Source organism: Ascaphus truei, chromosome 3 (genome assembly GCF_040206685.1).
Source record: "Ascaphus truei isolate aAscTru1 chromosome 3, aAscTru1.hap1, whole genome shotgun sequence".
NCBI classification, from domain to species: Eukaryota; Metazoa; Chordata; class Amphibia; order Anura; family Ascaphidae; genus Ascaphus; species Ascaphus truei.
The window spans coordinates 340,018,458-340,036,775 of NC_134485.1; the positions used below are offsets into that span (position 1 = coordinate 340,018,458).

General features: G+C 41.6%; 1 protein-coding gene across 2 annotated transcripts in view; it reads right to left on the reverse strand.

The window, feature by feature from the left end:
• DIP2B (disco interacting protein 2 homolog B) overlaps positions 1-18,318 on the reverse strand; it is a 242,390-nt gene that overhangs the window by 141,899 nt on the left and 82,173 nt on the right. The window lies entirely within an intron of this gene.

The window sequence follows — 18,318 nt, forward strand, 5'->3', positions numbered from 1 at the left end:
TAATGTCAGACAAGAGCAGAGTTGTACCAGTCATTGCATAGAACATATATGATTCTTTGTTTGGAACAATAGTAGGCTCAGGACCTTTCCTCAGCTCACAGCATTCCAAATATTGTTGAATAAGCTTAACTTAAAGTGGAAAAGCAGGCAATGCTCAGAATGCAATTCCTCAGGGTCAATGCCTCTAACTTAAATGTTAAAAAAAAAAGCTAATTTGAAACCGCAATAGTGCAGCTGTGGACTAAAAATACAATATTTATAAATAATTATTCACAGGAATAACTTTTGTAGTGCAGGAAAAATGAACTAAAACTCATTTCATAATAATTATAACCACTGTATTCTCATGTTCAGTTATTTCATTGTAAAATAACCAAAGCAATTACAGCAGATACCTAGTTTTACACACTGTGCACCGTAGCGTTTCCTGTTTCCGGAGCTCGTTATCATTACAAAAACACAGATAAGTGGGTGGAATATGATTTCATTATAATTACGCATTAAGTGACTAGTCATCTTTACTTTCCCTTCCTTAACGGACAGGGCATGAAGATCAGCATTACAAGAGTCAGTCATTTGTTGCATGCAATTAGTAGCAATGTTTAGCCTTTAGAAAGATGCTAGCAGATGCAGGGGTGAACTAATGGTCATTGTCTCTGTACAGCAGGAACTACTCGCTTAACTCTGCTCTGTGTTCCCTTCCCTCACGTATAATGTAATTTAAACGTTATTTGATTTTAATGCATCATTGTGTCTGTACTACTTATAATGCCGCGCGTACAGTGCCCGCGACGGAGATGCGACGCGTGACGCCACTTGTCGCCACTAGCGAAAGTTGTATTTCGCTTTGCGGCGGCGTTGCGGGCAACCAGGCCATTGATTGATTCAGGGGCTGTCACGAGGCGACAGCCCCTGAAAAATCAAATATTCCCGGCTGCAAAAAATCGCGTTGCCCCGTCGAGCTTACTATAAGCGCACGCAGCGGCGACAATGCATTTGTTTTCTGGCGACGTCCCCAGCACTATAAGCGCGGCCTTGGTTATAGCTCTGTGCCTATATAATTATCTCTTGGAAAATGTGGCAATTTTTAGTTGGTTAGACACAAAAAGCACAAATTTGCTACATTAGTAGGTCATTTTCGCGACACTGGTGCTTCCGTATTTCGTATTACTGGACAGCTTTAGTAATACATGGCACATTTTAAACATGGCCACTAAGAATAAAACTTTGCTTTAGATTGCAAAAGCGATCAAAGTGCGAAAGGGATCTTTCTCTATATCTACCTTTCGTGGATAACCAGCAGTTTCAGGGAGGCAAAGCAGACTAACCATTCACATATTGGGGTATCAAAGACATTATACACAAGTTATACAAATCTATTTATACATTCCAAGAGCTTACAGACCTACAGATATTATGCACATTAAATACTTGGGGCGCTTCCACAAGGGGAGACAAACCCCCTTAGGTGCACGTCTATCTAGGCCTAGTTTATACAATATCCACATTTTCCTTTTACAAATTGTATTAGGAAACCGTATCAACACCATCAAGGCTCATAGGGGGTTGTACAATTGGGCAAATGACTATCTAGAGCAGGGGTGCGTAAACTTTTTGTTCTGAGCCCCTGTCTGCTCTCCCCCACTGCTCACGCCCCCCTCCCCCCCTTACGTTGTATTCAGCATCATGTATAGGGTTTTGTAGGAGCTCAAATGCTATGTCCCTTCGTATCCATTCATATATGCAGAGGTAACCATACAGGGGAAATGTAATGATTAAGGATACAGTTCTTAAGTTTCAATGTCACATAAATAGACAAATTAATCCCTGAAGATGTAGGTGAGGATCTCATCCATTCACCCCAGACCGACTAGATGCGCATGCGCGGGTCTCTGGGGAGAGATGGGAGCAGAGTGCACCCGATACCCGTGACACAGCTAGTGTATTCACCATTCATTGGTTGACGGCACATGTACTGCACAGGGGGCGGTGTGTACTGATGCCTCCATTCCTTCCCCTTTATGCCAGATCCTACGCTGTGTTTTCAGGCATATCCCAGAGACCCGCGCATGCGCATCTAGTCGGTCTGGGGTGGGCCGTGCTTGTGGGACAGAACGCACATGACGGCGGCTTCCGTTGCCAAGCGGAGGGTGGCCGCCAAGCGTCCTGGTTACGCAGACAGCGCTCTGCCCCCTACGGACAGATGGACTCACGGGATTGGTGTAGCCAGTAACATGGTTGCATCATGGGTAAGATTTCGATTTTTGGCGCGAATCTCTCTGTCATTAGGTTGTGTATAAATTGTTTGTTGTTTCTATATCAGGTAACGCCTTGATAAAGTGCTAACAGCACGAAATGCGTAGGAGGGTTGTACTCTTCCACATTTTTTAATGCAGCTTGAATAAACATCATCATTTTTTATTGCCACATGACCTGTTCTTGAAACTGTGCACCACACACAACACTATTTCATATGCTTGGATTCAGCATCAAATAATGCTGCAGGGTCATGTGACCCCCACAATGGCACTTGATGCTGTGGGTCATGTGATGTCACGTGACCCCTCAGCATAATTTGACGCCATGTTGTCATGGCGACGCATCACACGAGCTGTCTGTATCAAGGTAAGCGAAATTGCAGTGGCCTAACGCGATCCCCCGGCATTTAATTTAAATGCCTTGGGGAAGAGCGCGGGGCCTTTGCAACCGCCGCGTCCCCCCAGAAAAATCCCAGTTTGCACACCCCTGGTCTAGAGATTACCTTGGAAGAAATACTAAACTATTTTTATGATTTCCTCAGCAGGATTCTATCAACAAGAAATGCATTACAAGATTGTCCATAGGGTTTACATCCAGATGGAGCAAAAGTAACATCGGATAGAAACTGTTTAAAATGTGCAACCCCTGAAGCAGGGCTCGATCATGGGATTGTGTCAAAAGAAGTGATTTTTGGAAATGTTTACGGAAGTTTTGCAAAAACAAACTAATTATAGAAATTCCATTATGACCAGAATTTGCAATCCTTGGCATAGTTGAAAAGGATAGTGATACACATTCTGAAAACGCAAAGTTCATTAAAATCCTAGCTGTGGTAGCAAGGAAAGTGATTCTCCAACAATGGATATACCACAAACCACCAACGGTTGATATGTGGAAATAAAAAATTAAAAATATCCCCCCTTCATTTATTTAGGTTAGAATGGTTTGAGTCCAGTATAGATCAAGAAAAACAAGTTGTCGAACGTTTAAAAAAAAAAATGGTAATCATTTCAATAACACTTTGCCTTTATCCATATTCCAATACACCTCCGATTTTGCCTCAAGAACTATTTGTCGAAACACACCAATAAATCTACATGATTAGCCAGGAACATCAAATAACAGAACAAGAAAGAAAGGGTTTAAATCAGCAATAGTAAGAGAGCAAGACACAATCAAATACAACCTTACACTTAAGTAAATGCACATATACTGCAAATGGAAGAATGGCGACAAGTGTTCGTTTTTATGGATGAGATGAATACACAATTACAGACAATCATGAAAGTAAGTGTTAAGGTTCAAATGTTATCAAATACAAGCTAAGAATCTACAGAATAGTGTGGATGAAATATGTAGAAGGTCTTTTATATCTAGAAGGTCTCTTATATGTGTAGTTTTATTTTTTATGTTTTATAAAACCTCTTTCAAATAGAAGCACAGAACATAAAAGAAGTGGGTAAAATATGGGGGGAAATACTTGTTAAATATAGACAAAGGGTTTTGGGTTGTGATTGTTAGCGCTAAACGAGCAGAATTATCATACTGTATGTATAGCTTTAGAATCATTATGTTATTATAGACATTCTCAAAATTCGGTAATATTATGTATGTAACTAAACTTTCCCAATAAAAAACGTAAACTTCAAAAATTGCCCATATGAAAGAATACCTAGAGGAATTATATCTCCCTAGGCTAACAATGGAAGACCTTAGGGCTCTAAATGCTAAAAGAACAGAATTTGGATTGATTCAACAGGTAAAGCCTTTGAAGGCCCCAGGTCCTGATTGCCTCTCAAATTTATATTACGAAAAATATTTCAAAAAACTATCTGTTCCTAGTATATCTTTTTAACAGCTTCCTGAAGGGGAGCAAATCATAGAACAAATGGCTACGGCCAATATTGTTGTTATCCATAAAGAGGGTAAAAACCCAACGTCTTGTAGTAGCTACAGGCCTATATCTCTGTTGAACACAGACAAAGATATATAGTGGCAAAGATATAGATATATTGGCTAACAAGGTAAGCTCAATTCTTTCTCGCTTGATCCATAACTATCAGGTATGCTTTACTAGTGAGCGACAGGTGTCAGTTAACATGCTGAAAATGATAAACATAATATACTATATCAACCATATAGATCCATAAGCTATTCTGTTGAGCCTAGATGCCAAAAAGGCATTCAACAGAATAAGTTGGAATTTTTAAAACAAGATGCTAGAGGTGTTTGGGTTTGCAGGCCTATACCTAAATGGAGTCCAAGTTTTATACAAATCTCCCTCAGCAACACTAAATCTGCCAGGTAATGATATAAGCCCAATTAAAAACGGGAACAGACAAGGCTGTCCCTTATCGTCGTTACTATTCGCCCTCACAATTGAACCATTTGCAGCAACAATACAGAGGCCCCCTAGCCATAGGTCGGAGGGGTCTCGTGACCGGGGGGGCTGGCATTCCCCTCGCTGGCCCGCCCCTGTATCTCCCTCCCCCACCCAGGGGAGGAGTTTCCAGGGGGCCTATGTAAGGCCTGGCTGGCGGGTAGCGCGACCTCTTCGTCTTTATTCGTACGTAACATGTGGGTACAGGGCGGGGGGAAAGGGGAACCGCCTGGCAGCCTCCCTGGTCAGGAGAATTCCAAATAAACAGGGTGTACTGATTACTATTAGAGAGGACACATACGCAATATCACTATTTACAGACGATGTAATACTAATTTACCATAGCTAATCCCCTTACATCCCTCCCTGATTTACAGCAAACACACTCAGAATGTAGCGCTCTCTCAGGCTATAATGTAATGCAGAAAATCAGAAATACTAAACCTAACACTCCCAGATAACGAGGTAAAGCTACCTAAGGTAACATCTAGCTATAGATGGAGAGAAACTAATTTGAAATACCTAGAAATATTTCTCACAAATAACTACCAATCCCTATATAAAAACAACTACCCAGCACTGTTAACACAAATTAGGAAGGACCTCCAAACCTGGACTAATTACTGTATCTCATGGTTTGGACGCATAATCTCTGTAGAAAGGAATATTCTACAGAGAATGCTATATTATTTCCAGACCCTCCCGATCCTAGCTAGCCAAATAAAAGATATTCTAAATAGAATGATGAACTTCATGGGGCAAAACAGGAAGCAAAGATCCATCCTTTTTGCTTCCAGAGATAAAGGAGGCCAAGCAGATGTTAAAAGATACTATTTAACAGGCCAACTAAGACAAATTACATGTTGGTACTCTGAAAATAAAAGATATGGATGGGTTAGAAAATATATTCAGCAACCCAATAAAGCTTACCAGTCCAACTTTGATGTGACAAAGTGCCCTCTCAGAAACCACAATTTGAAGCAGCAACCATTAAATTCACACAATCTCTGGCAACGCAACAATATGAAATTCCAGCTGGCCTCAACCCTGTAACAATTAATACCAATATTTGATAACCCAGAAATTTGGTCCACGATCATTCTTGGAGTGGAAGAATTAAGGAATCCTAATAGTGGGGGACATGATGGCAAAGGGGAAGATACTAAAATTTGAGAATCTATGCCTGAAATATAAACTTTAAAAAACAAAAAAACAAAACAGACTTATTCAAGTATATACAGGTTAGCTATTTTATAAAACACATCTCTCCTAAGGGAGTGTTCCCAGAAACCACAACATTCGAGAGTTTATGCAATAACAGGAAATATAATAAAAAACTGATAATCACCCTATACCGCGAACTGATCCCTGATACAGAGACGTACATACATAAATACATGGAACTGGGCTGGGGACTTGCAGGTGGAAATATCACACAAGAATTGTGAGGACATCTGGGAAAATGCAGCTAAAACATCTATCTGCAATACAAGAATAGAAAACGTAGAAAAACAATCTTGTATAGGTGCTATCTCACACCCAAAAGGCTGAAAAAGAAATACCCGGACCATGGACCAGTGCTGGAGAGGGTGCAGCCAAGTTGGGGATATGGTTCTGTCCAGCCATTCAGAAATATTGGACTATGGTTCAACGGTTAATTGAGGATACAGTAGATCCCTATGGACCCCACAGTTATGATCTTAGGTAAACCTATTGCGGAACTAAGTCCCCAAACACATAGATTAACATCACATAATTCAGCGGCCTGGAAGAAAGTTTGCCCCCATCAAGAAGAAAGGTTTACCAGAGAATAAATGAGGTCCAGGTTATGGAACAACTTAAGTCATTCTTAAGACATATGATCACGAGGTTCCATAAAACCTGAGAACCCTGGGAAAGTGGAGATTAAGGCTGCGCTTATAGTGCCGGCGACAGCGACGTTGTGTCAAAACAAATGCATTGCCGCCATCGCGGGCACTTACAGTAAGCGCGGCGCGCCGCCTTGGTCGCGATCGCTGTAAGTCATCTCCATTTGATTTTTCCAGCGACCGTAGCCTGACGTCGCCGGCACTGTAAGTGTAGCCTAATGCTGCAGAGTTACTTATAAGAGGGTAAATCAGGGAAGGTATGAGAAAGATACCAGGAACACACATTAAAATAAATTGTCTGAACCTCTTCCGTGACTTCCTTTCTTTGGCTTGTGCCTCCATTTGGAGGACTTCTTGGAACTAAAATAAAATAACTGATGAACTTGTAATAATTAAGACAATTTTTTTTAGGTCACCATGCGTCTCGGACAAAAAGCACGGTTCTGAAAGAGACAATCCCCACTACTCAAATAGGTTTTTTTATATGTACATTTTATTTAATTTCTGGACACTCAGAACCAACAGAGCAGGGAACTGAGAAAAACTGAATGAGCAGTAAGAGCTTCTAGTGTATATAACAAACACAGGTAACCGAAAAGTGTTAACCCAACTGGAATGGATTGACTAGTATACCAGTTGAGTAGAGACAAGTCAGATGGGGGTATGATATGGTGTATATGCCAACCTATATACACACAACACAGTTAATCTAAGGCTAAGGCCCCGCTTCCTCAGTCAGTGCGCCCGCACTGCAGACAGGCGGCGCGCTGACAGGCAATTGACAGTGATATGCGGTCTGTAGGGACCTGGGAGCCGGAGCGGGGTTGGGAGTGGTAAAACTTCGTGAAGATCGTGGTGCCGTGGTGCTGTCCACCCCCCCACCACCACCCCCACACACAAACATACACACAAACATACATACACACTCACATACTTTTCCCCCGCAGCTCCTTCCCTGCTCCCCTCCCAAGCCGCCTCCCATCTAGCTCCTTGCCTCCCCTCCTTCCCTCATTGGCTGACTGCCGCACCACGTGACGCGTCAGAGCTGCAAATCACTAGGAGCTTGCAGCATCGGCCGGCTGACGCGTCACAGCACGCAGTCAGCCAAGTAGTAAGCAGCCAGCGGGGACCTCCACACTACAGTTAAGGGGCTGGTGGTCCGCTGCCGCGCGGCCGCACGGGCCGCCAGAAGCAGCGGGACCCAGGCCTAACGATGTAAAACAAACTGTAACTCATTGATTGGTATACTAGTTGACAGTAGAGACAGATTGCATAGTGGAATTTCTATGTAAACCTATAAACCCAACACGGGTAACCCAAGGGTGCACAGGCAACAAAGGATGGTAACACAACCAGAACTGATTGGTATGTATAAATATGTAACCAACAGGTAACTTAGATGCAGGAAAAAAATGCGCACCAAATTGTGTTTAAAGTAGTGACACTTAAATAACAAAGTCTTGAAGAGACGTATAGATACAAAGTGGTAGTGTTCACAACAAAAAAGCGCACGAATGTTAAATTAATTACAAGTCAGTGACTGTGTCAACAATATACAAATAACCTTAAACAATAATGCGAGTCTGCTGCTGATCAGAATAGATGGCTCAACATCTTGGATGATATGTGGAAAAAAAAAAAAAAAGACAGCGCGCAACTCTCATAGCGTAAAATGTAAATTATATTGTGAAATATAAAAAGGGTGGTATTAGATGCACGTACAGAAATTCCAATGATTAAAACTGGGCATGTTTGGGGCACATGTTACCACTGCAGCATACAACTGGTCACAGTTCAGCAAGCCGTTGTCGTTGAAGTCGCAGCAAGGTATCAAAATCATCCTCCAAACTACAATTCCTCTCGAGACTCGAGGAATTGTAGTTTGGAGGTGGAATTCAATGTGCAATCCGATGACCTGTTTGAGAAATTTGTTCAGAGAGGTTATAGTCTGACTGTGCTGTCCACGGCACTGATTAAAGTTAGGGAGATGGACAGAAAGTCATTATTAACAAGCAAGATTAAAAACAGTGGTTCTAATGTATCTGCTACTGAGACTATTCAGGTCCCTTTTGTCACCAATTATAATTCAGATAGCTACCAAATACAGGCCATTATTAAAAAATACAAGAATATATTAATGACCCAGTTCTAGGACCCCGTTTGGATGCCAAACTGAGATTCATTTATAGGAAAGCCAAAAATGTTTTGGCTCAACAGGTAACTTGTCTGTGTTTGCCCTTTTCTCTCTCTCTGTCACGTCTCCCTATTTCTCTGACCCTCTGCAGTCTGTTCCTGTCTCTCTGCCCCTCTGATCCGTGTCTCTCTCAGTCCCTCCTCACTCTAACCCTACCAAATCCCAAACCACCAATCCATGAGAAACAATAAAACTATGAATAGGGGTGGGCATACAGGTATATGTTTGAAGAAATGTGTAAATATTTCATTAATTTGTCTTCAGAGTAAAGAATACAACTTTGCAAGAAATGCATGTTCATGGAGAATTGTATTAACTCAGTAAATACAATGCTGAAGGACCATAATACTATTGTGTCAACAGACCAGTGTAGGCTCTTTGTGTAGTGTTTTTCAACATGGGGTCGTAGGGTTCTCCGGGCTTCCCTGCAATTTGCAGGTCTTTTGAAAATTGTACCAAATACAGAAGAATTTACAATGCATCTGATCTCAGACGCGCTATTAGAGAGGGTTGGGGTTCTGCAGCATTTCACAATATAATTATAGGGTTCCTTAACCAAAAAAAAAAAAAAGGTTAAAAACACTGCTCTAGTGGCTGACTTTTTGTTTTTTTCAAGCCCACTTTCAAACTGTAGTTATAAAATCATAACCCAGTTTGAGCAGAGTTGCACATATATATATTTTTCGGTCAGTTGGAGAAAAAAAAAAAAAAAAAGGATCAATAGCTGATCACAGAAGAAAATGTGCCCGCCTATTCTTCCAGATCTACAATTAAATGAAGCTGCATTGATGAAAAATTCCAAACATCTGGTCAACTTAAAAAAAAAAAAAAAAAGAAGATGGCCCTCAACTATGGTTTCATTTACTAGATCAGGGGTGCGCAAACTTCTTCGGATGCACCCCCCCTTACCTTGAATGCGGCATAAAATTACGCCGTGTTGCTATGGTGACAGGCGTCAAATGACGCAGCGGCGTCATGTGATGTCACATGACCCGAGGCGTGATGACACCCGTCGCCATGGAGACACGTGGACGCGAGGCCTGGTAAGTGAATTTACAGAGGCCTCGTGCTGAATAGCGCAGAGCCTCTGTAACCGCTGCGCCCCCCTAAAATCTTTCACGCACCCCAGTTTGCGGCACCCCTGTACTAGATATCCACACAATATACAACATCCAGTCTCTAATCATGTCTCTGATAAACAGCATATTACCAGGATTAGCACAAGGGAAGCAGCAGCCTCCAGCAGCATGTCATTTTGGAGATTTACACCCCATAATACTTCATGCATCTCACTGTTGAAATTCAACTATGCCATTTATAACTTTGCAATGGGGACAAGTCTGCCCTGATGCACCTCAGTATGAACTAGTTAATAAGACCGCTGCCCACATAATACAGTACACCTCAAGGGCACCACTGCTGCCGATCTCTCTGATAAAACTGGAGAATGTCTTATTAGAGGAAACTGCTACTGTCAAAAGCTATCTGTAATGTACTTTACTCGGAAATAGCGCGTGAGTGACGGAGCGCATTGCATCGGGCCTGTTGCTGGAACGATCCGTGGCTTGTAGGATTTTTAGGACATGCGTGATGGTGAGGCGTGGCAGAGGTGGGGCTGTGACATCGCGTAAACGGTTTGCCCTCATTGGCTGAACTGCGCACGTGACCCAGCCATCGTGCGACCAAATCAAAAACATTTGTCGGCTGAAAAATCTGCTGCTCCGTCACGCTTCCTCGCGTGCGCCCTCTATGGACGCCCTCATAGAACCCCTGCATTTTGTTTGCATCACGCAGAGATTGGACACGGCCTTAATAGTGATGGGTGGGGGTGGGGAAGACACAGTATAGATGCGAGCGAGTGGAGTGAGAAACACGTACATACACAGGTGAGAAACAGCTAAAGAAACCAAGAGAGGAAGACAAAGACAAAAGCTACATGTATATATACAAACAATAAGACCCAGCTAAGGATAAAGTACAAGAGATTTGTTTATGAACCAACTATAGTGTCATGTTTTCCACTCCCTAAGCTTTGTGCGACTGCACAATAGTTTTTCCAGCTAAATATAAACTTTTAGCATTTTGCAGAGGTAGGTTTTAATGTCGTTCAGGAGACGGAGTACTGTATGTAGGTGGCATTCCCAGCATCTATTAATCCTTATTTCCCAATTTAATTGAATAGAAGTGAAAAAGATTACAACTCTGCACTAAATGTTCGAGACAACAACCTCAGTTTCTCGCATTACTATCATCTCTAGTTTGTTTATACACATCTCCAATCGTGCATTCTGCATCTCACAGAGCAAGAGACAAAACCAAAATACAATGGCAACAGAAGCACAATAAAGTTCAAATTATTATTATTATAAGACATGTAAACATTGCAAAAAAGTGTGCAAATTCCCCAACGAGATCACAGTTTATTTGGTACAGTATAAAACAACATGGAGACTGCATAGGTAAATGCATCAGGGGCTGCATATGTCTACCAAGTTAACAACAAAGTAAAATTGTCACCTTCATTCAGAAGACTTTGTAAAATTGCAAGCAAGGGCACTGAATGCGGTTACCCAGCTACCAGCAGTTAATATACAAAGATAGAGCAGCTTAAACATCATGCTTAATACTCTATAACTGCAGCCTGCTAATAAAATAGAAAAAATAGTCCATTTCTTATTTGACGTTTCCTGTTCTGTCAGGAAACAAAAAACCCTGGCATCTGAACATAAATACGGAAATCCTGCCAGAATGACTGGCTATAGATTGCAGTCACAGGAAGTGAACATGACAATAAGCCTTTAGCATCCCAAGAACAACATTGTCAGAGAATAAAGGTAATATTTAGGGCAAGCCGTTATTCTGGGGAATTTCTGGAATAAAGGCTTAATGTTCGCTCATTATCAATAAAACCAAACATTTAAAGGCAGGTAACTTTTTATTATTATTTATTTTTATTTGTCAACATATTTTTCAATTAAGAAGTACAATTTCTTCAGGTAAAAGGTCCATGTGGGTCCAAAGTTCTTGGCTGTCACATGACAAGGAGAACGTCATTATGAACGTGTGAGTAGAGCGCTGCTTTGTATCTCTGTCTTAGAGTAGACCTGCACTTTGAAGAAATTGCTCGTCTGCGTGGTGTTGGCTGCACAAGCAGGATCCTCCTCGCCTGAAACCGTTTCCCAGCACTTTGGAATTGTACAATAAGTAATTACAACAGAGGTGCAATTCAAAATAATTTAAAAATAAATAATTTTATATATTTTTTTTTTTCTTTCCCTTCTCAGTCAGAACAATGCAGCTATGTTTATTTTGTAATGTTAATAATAACTTTGTACAGCAAATAAAAATATCACTTATGAGCACATCCACACGTCTGACAGATCCACAAACCTTTCCCGATTATCTCTTAGCATACAATGATTCCACTGCAGCCAGGGATTCTGGGTAATGACATGCAAATGAGCACTCAGTGTGTTACTCTTTACTTCTTATCCATTTTAACCTGGACCCCTATAAGATTATACCTGCACTTATACACAGCTTTTCAGCACAGCTTGGGTTACAGAAGTGCATCGCCAGCAAACCTATCCACAGACCTTTTGGGTCTCTTCAGTGTAAGAATGGTGTATAACTTTGGAAGACTAAAGTACAAGAAGCAATCCCCCTACCTAACCACCCATATATTTTACAGGGTGGGAACCAGGGGTCGCCTGGCGCGAAACCACATTCATTTAAGCTGTATGGACGACCCCCCTCACACCACCTCCCAGTTCCCAAGATGCCAGTTAAAGCTGCAGTTCAGTCTTTTTTCTTTTTTTTTTTTTTAATTTATTTTTTTACTTCAATAGTTTTATGTGTGCAATCTCTAATTACCTAAAGAACTGTATAGCTGCCAGTCAATTCGTTCTCCATGTATTGATAGGTCGAAATTTGGTGACATAATTAGTGAAGGGATCTGTTTATATTCTGCTTGTCTGTCAGTGGAAGCTCATGAATATTCATGAGCACTGCTGCACTGACATGTGCTAGAGGGAGGGCAGGGCTGACAAAGGGGTGTGCCAGGACATGAAGGGGCAGTGCCTTAGTAAATGGCTGTTAAAATAGAATACAAGAAAATTGGTCTTTAAAAGTTGTTTTTTTAAAAACAGAAAATGCTAAAAGTATTTTTTCTTACTACAGAACTGATTTATTAAAAAAAAACACACATGCAGGATATTGACTGAACTGCAGCTTTAAGTTACAAGTCATCACTTCCTAGTGTCTACACGGGGTTTAAATGGCCATTCAATAGGCAACAACAGATGAATTTGAGGCTTCCAATTGGCTTATGTGATTTGAAAAGTCATTCTATTGCGGGCAGAGACACCGTTAACGTTACAGGCAAGTATCATGGAAACCGTGAGGTTCATGGAGGTAAAAAGAAGTTCAGCTCAGCAGGATCCCCTAGTTCCCAACCTATAATAAAATTAAGCAAATTAAAAAAACATATAGCAGGGGCTGCTGTCAGGAGCAATCCAGGCTGTATGCTCCCCTGTGGAGACCCCCTGCTTCAATCCTACAGTAAAAAGAAAAGGCTTGCATTTACTTTAAGGTGTTATAAAGGACATCACAGACCAAACATGGCTGTTTCCTGCCCTCAGAGAAAAAAATAATCATATTTCTCAAGTTTTGTACAGTTCATCTAGTGCAGGGGTGGACAACCTATTTTTCAATGTGGCGAATGAGAAGTGAAAATAGCCACACCATGTAAAAATTGAGTTATGTTGCGCATTCGAAAATGTAAAACACACACACTGTTTGAACAAGTTTATTCAAAACATGAACACTTTGACTACTCTGTTACAACTGCGTCAGATGCAAACGATGAAAATTGTTCAAATTGAAAATGTAAGACCATCATCATCTCATTCCCCCCCCCCCTCATCATGATCTCATTTCCTCTCCATCATATCATCTCATTTCCTCTCCATCATATCATCTCATTTCACCCCCCTCATCATCATCATCTCCTCCTCACCACCCTCATCCTCTCAATCCCCCCCATCATCATATCTCATTTCACCCCCCCTCATCATCATAGTTATTTCCCATCACCCCTCCCCCATCCCATCATCACCCCCATCATCATCATACCCCCTCCCCCCAATATCATTATCGCTCGAGCCAGCATTGTGTTGCTTCTTGCTTTGCCAGACAGCACCGGAACAGGAGTCTGTGGAGCGGTCGCCGCCGGGGTGTGTGCTCCGCCCCCGCTGTGCTCTCATTGGTTCTTCCACTCACCACTCGCCTCCCGGCCACCGTCCGCGGCCTGTCCCCTCAGCAGTAGGGCTGCCATCAGGCGCCGCTGCTGCCGCCGCATTCACACATGCCGCCGCACTCGCGCATGCCGGCATACTCGCGCATGCCACCGCACTCGCTTCCCATTTCCCATTACTGGCAAAGTACAATTCGCCACACTTTGGTTGCCAATTCGCCACAAGTGGCGAATGGTGACAGTGTTGCCCACCTCGGATCTAGTGTGCATGTAGATATATTAATATTTTACTACATTGTTCTAACTGATGATTTACATGTAGGATGCAGTTTACCTATACATTTACAGTTCCTTTAACACAGATCAGTGGATTCTTAAAACCTTAAAGAGAACAGGCTTTTGTTTTTTCCCTCCATTTTTAATTCATGTTAGACGTAATTCAAAGCATTTAGTCAGGGAGGCTTTATGTTGTTCTAGGAATAAAATGACAAGCAGAAGCAGGAATCCCCAACTAGATCACAATTTAAAAAAAAAAAAAGGAGAAAGAAATACATGAATCATTGTACAAAGTATAAGGAGTCAAGACCACATCATGGAAAAACCCACGCACTGGAGAAAACATCCTGGACACAAAGTCAAATACACAGGATGTGTGTTTAAATTCAACATCAAAATCATTTCTTGGGGAGACCTCCTGGTGATCGAATCATGGTGTCGTTTCAACCGGTCTTTTTTTTTTGTCACACAGAGCACTATTCATGTTTGTATTTGATGCTAAAAGCAGAGAGGTAGATAACAGACAAACAAGTAAGCAGCTTGAGCACTGATTCACAGCTAGTTGTGTATATTCTAGACTCGGCTGTAGTGTGACATTTTGTTCATCAAGACCGGTTAGGTTTGAACCCAATTCTACTTGCGAATTATGAAACAAACATTTAGCTGAAGTTTTCCCCCCTACCGCGAAAGGTCACAAAGTATAAACAATGCTCCAATTTTAATGATGGCCTCAATTTAAAGCAGCCGTCCAAGCTGCATTCACCCCCCCCCCCCCACCTTTTATATTTGCATCAATACAATCCACACAATGAAATGTAATTAGCTAAGTTGCCGATCGATCCGTTCTCCTGTGATCGATCAGGGAAGATTTGGCTCGGGAGTTCACTAATTGGCTGTCAGTGCAGCAGAAGAGGACTAAATATGCAAAGTTCTGTGGGGACGAGCATGTGACCAGGCAGTCACTAGATACAATTGGTGCACTGATAGAGAGAGGGCAGGACTCAAAAAGGGGAGTGCCAGAGCCTGTTTCAGAAGAGGAAGGGGATATGACTTTGTAAATGGTTGCCACAGGGGAAAAAATGCTTGTAACATTATAATACATTAAAAATGTCATTCCGAGTTGTTTTAAAATAAATAATAAAAGTTTTTTCTCATAGTACAGAACTGATTTTTTTTTTTTTTAAACACGTAGGATATTGCTTGGTCTGCAGCTTTAAGGCAGACAATAACCATTTACAATTTAAACCACTAATGTGATCAGCTGCAGCTCATCCACTATAATAAGACAGTAGACCCATAACTTGTTACACTAGTAAAAACATAACTGAATAAAGACTAGAACAGTGATTATTTTATATAGGTATTCATTGAAATAAATAAAGCTGTTTTTACTTACCCTTAATCAAGCCAAGTCTGAAACCCTTTTTGATGTTCTCGCCAATTTTAATTTATTTGGAATCACTTCACGCTTAATTATATAACACTTTTACATAGTCCGGTCTCTGGAGTTTCATGCATTTGAAGTGACATTTTACAGATACAAATCCAGTCTCACTCAATGTCAGCATCAATAACCTTATGGATTCCAAAGGCATCTCACCCAAATAAGAATGACTCGTTAAAAGATCATTGAAATTACATTTTTCTCATAACCCCCAAATTTTAAGATCATAACAGCAAGACATTTGTAATGTTTTATTTGGCCACACATTGTGAGGAGTCATAAAATTCACAAAATGTTAATTAGATGGATAAGGGGAGGAGTGGTAAGTAATGGAAATAAATTATCCAGAAAGGTAGGTAGGATGAAGCTGTGGACGTCACCTACGCATTGATCATATAAATAAGTAATATAAATAGAAATCTGTCTCCTCCAAGATATCCAGTTATAGGAAGTACTATAACATATGTACTATATGTCCCTTTGGAAGATAACGCTCCTGAAATATTCATTATTTCAGCTCTACCCTTGCTTGTGAGGGAAATCCAATAGCCAATGCAGATGGACTAAAGCAGGGGATTTTGAGAGAGGATATAGTAACGAATACATCTCCCTAATACTTTAATCATCCTTAAATGAGACTTATCTTTAAAAAAAATAATAATAATTTTTCGGTGTCAGCTGATCCAGAATGCGTTTCACAAATGATTGCTTCCTCAGGTGAGGAAGCAATCATTTGCGAAACGCGTTGTAGACCGTGTCGGCCTATCTAGAGCTCAAGACAACTACCAGGCAGCCACCGTAGCGGTATCACATGGTTCCCGATCAGCCGACGCCGCAGCTTGGAAGCCGGTCCGGAGTGGGGATTCCCCACAGACATCGGAGAAACGCTGTGTCATTGCGTCTCTGATGTTTGCCCTGTCAGGGACAACTAGCACTAACTAATATGTAATTGCAGAATAGTTTTTAATTTGTTTCATCAATAAACTTATTTTGTCACTATATCTCTGTGTGATTACCCACATTTGCGGGGTACATAACGTGACACATCTGTGGGAGGATTTCCTTTCGAGCCCTAACTGAGGGAGCCTCCCACATTTCGATTACCTCTACAAGACCCAGGAGAGACATAGGCTGACTGTCGGATATCCCAAAGATACCTTTTGGCGCCTGTTGACCTCACTGGGCCATATGAGTTGTGGCATTATCCATTTACAAAAACTTATACCACCATACCATCCTGGATTACAAACATTTTTGCACTATCAAAAGAATAGGTGATAGTGCGCAGCTAATACCTAGTAAAACACAACCTGTGAACAGTGCACAGTGAACAAAAACAATATTGTTGACCTTAAATGTGAGGATAACACTAGATGTGGGTCTGCAGCCTTTCTTGGGGGTGGCTCGACACCCCTGGAACTAGACAAAAAACAAAAGAACAGGGCGCACAACGCACATAGTGATGTAAAGTTTAAAAAGTGACTTTATGATTAAAAGTAAATAGTTCTGCGTACATCAAAGTGAAATAAACAAGCAGTTGGTTAATAGGTTTACCACACCAGGAGACAACCGGAGGCGACACTCTTCACTTGATCTCAGTAGGTGGTGGGTCAGCAAGCGTCTCGTCTGATATTCATTGCACACGTGTGAAATCCAGAGCTCTCCGTCTCAGGGTGGCAAGTGGGTCAGTCCTAAGGTAAAAATCCCGGAGCACAAGGCTCAAATCGGCATGTAACAGCCTCCGTCAGTGTCCACACGGCTTGAACGCCAGTCGCTTGCCGCTACTCCTCATGGGGCGCCTGGCGATTATGTCACAAATCGACCATCCACTTCCGGGAGGCGCTTGCTGGAACGCACAGCGTGCGGGCCGTGCTGGATACTCACAGCAACGTAGAGTACAGTGCACGTTGTAGCAAATGTGGAATCAGCAGCACTGACTTGCAAATAAAAACGGGGGAACATACACAGAGTGTGTTCTGGACGCACAGGGGTACAGAAATACGAGCGAAGACACCCTTCCAACACGTTTCGTAACACCAGGTTACTTCTTCAGGGAAGGAGGACGTGAATATTTATTTGTTTTACATTTTCTGTTGGGCCGAATTAAATCCTTAGCAGCACGCTCCTAGAGGGCACCACTATTAGGGTGTGAATAATATATTTAGCCATTCCATCTGCAACTGCTTATTTGAGCAGCTAGTGGGAGGCCAGTGGGAGGCCAGTCTCTCCTTTTCAAGGTATATAATCTCCCAGTAAGGTCCCAGCAAATTCACTTTTCACTCTACTTGCTTACATGTAAGTAGCTCCACTTTTATATACCAGTTTTTAACTGCACTAAGTTACATAAGTTTATGCTTAGTATATTAACCCCTTCGGGTACATTTCACAGAACATTTGTATGCATTTAGCATAGGGACCTGCTATTTAGACTTACCTTGACGTTGTTAGCAGGCTTGGCATTATTTGATCAAAGGATGTAACCAACAGTTTCCTTTGTCTTACAGATTTAGTTTGCACTATGTATATTTATTTCCCCATTTATTGCTATCCCAATGGGAGAAGCGCAGGGATGCACGTTCTGTTTTTTCACATATATATGGCCAATCCTTTCGCCAGCAGCGTGCTCCTTACATGGAGAAGCGC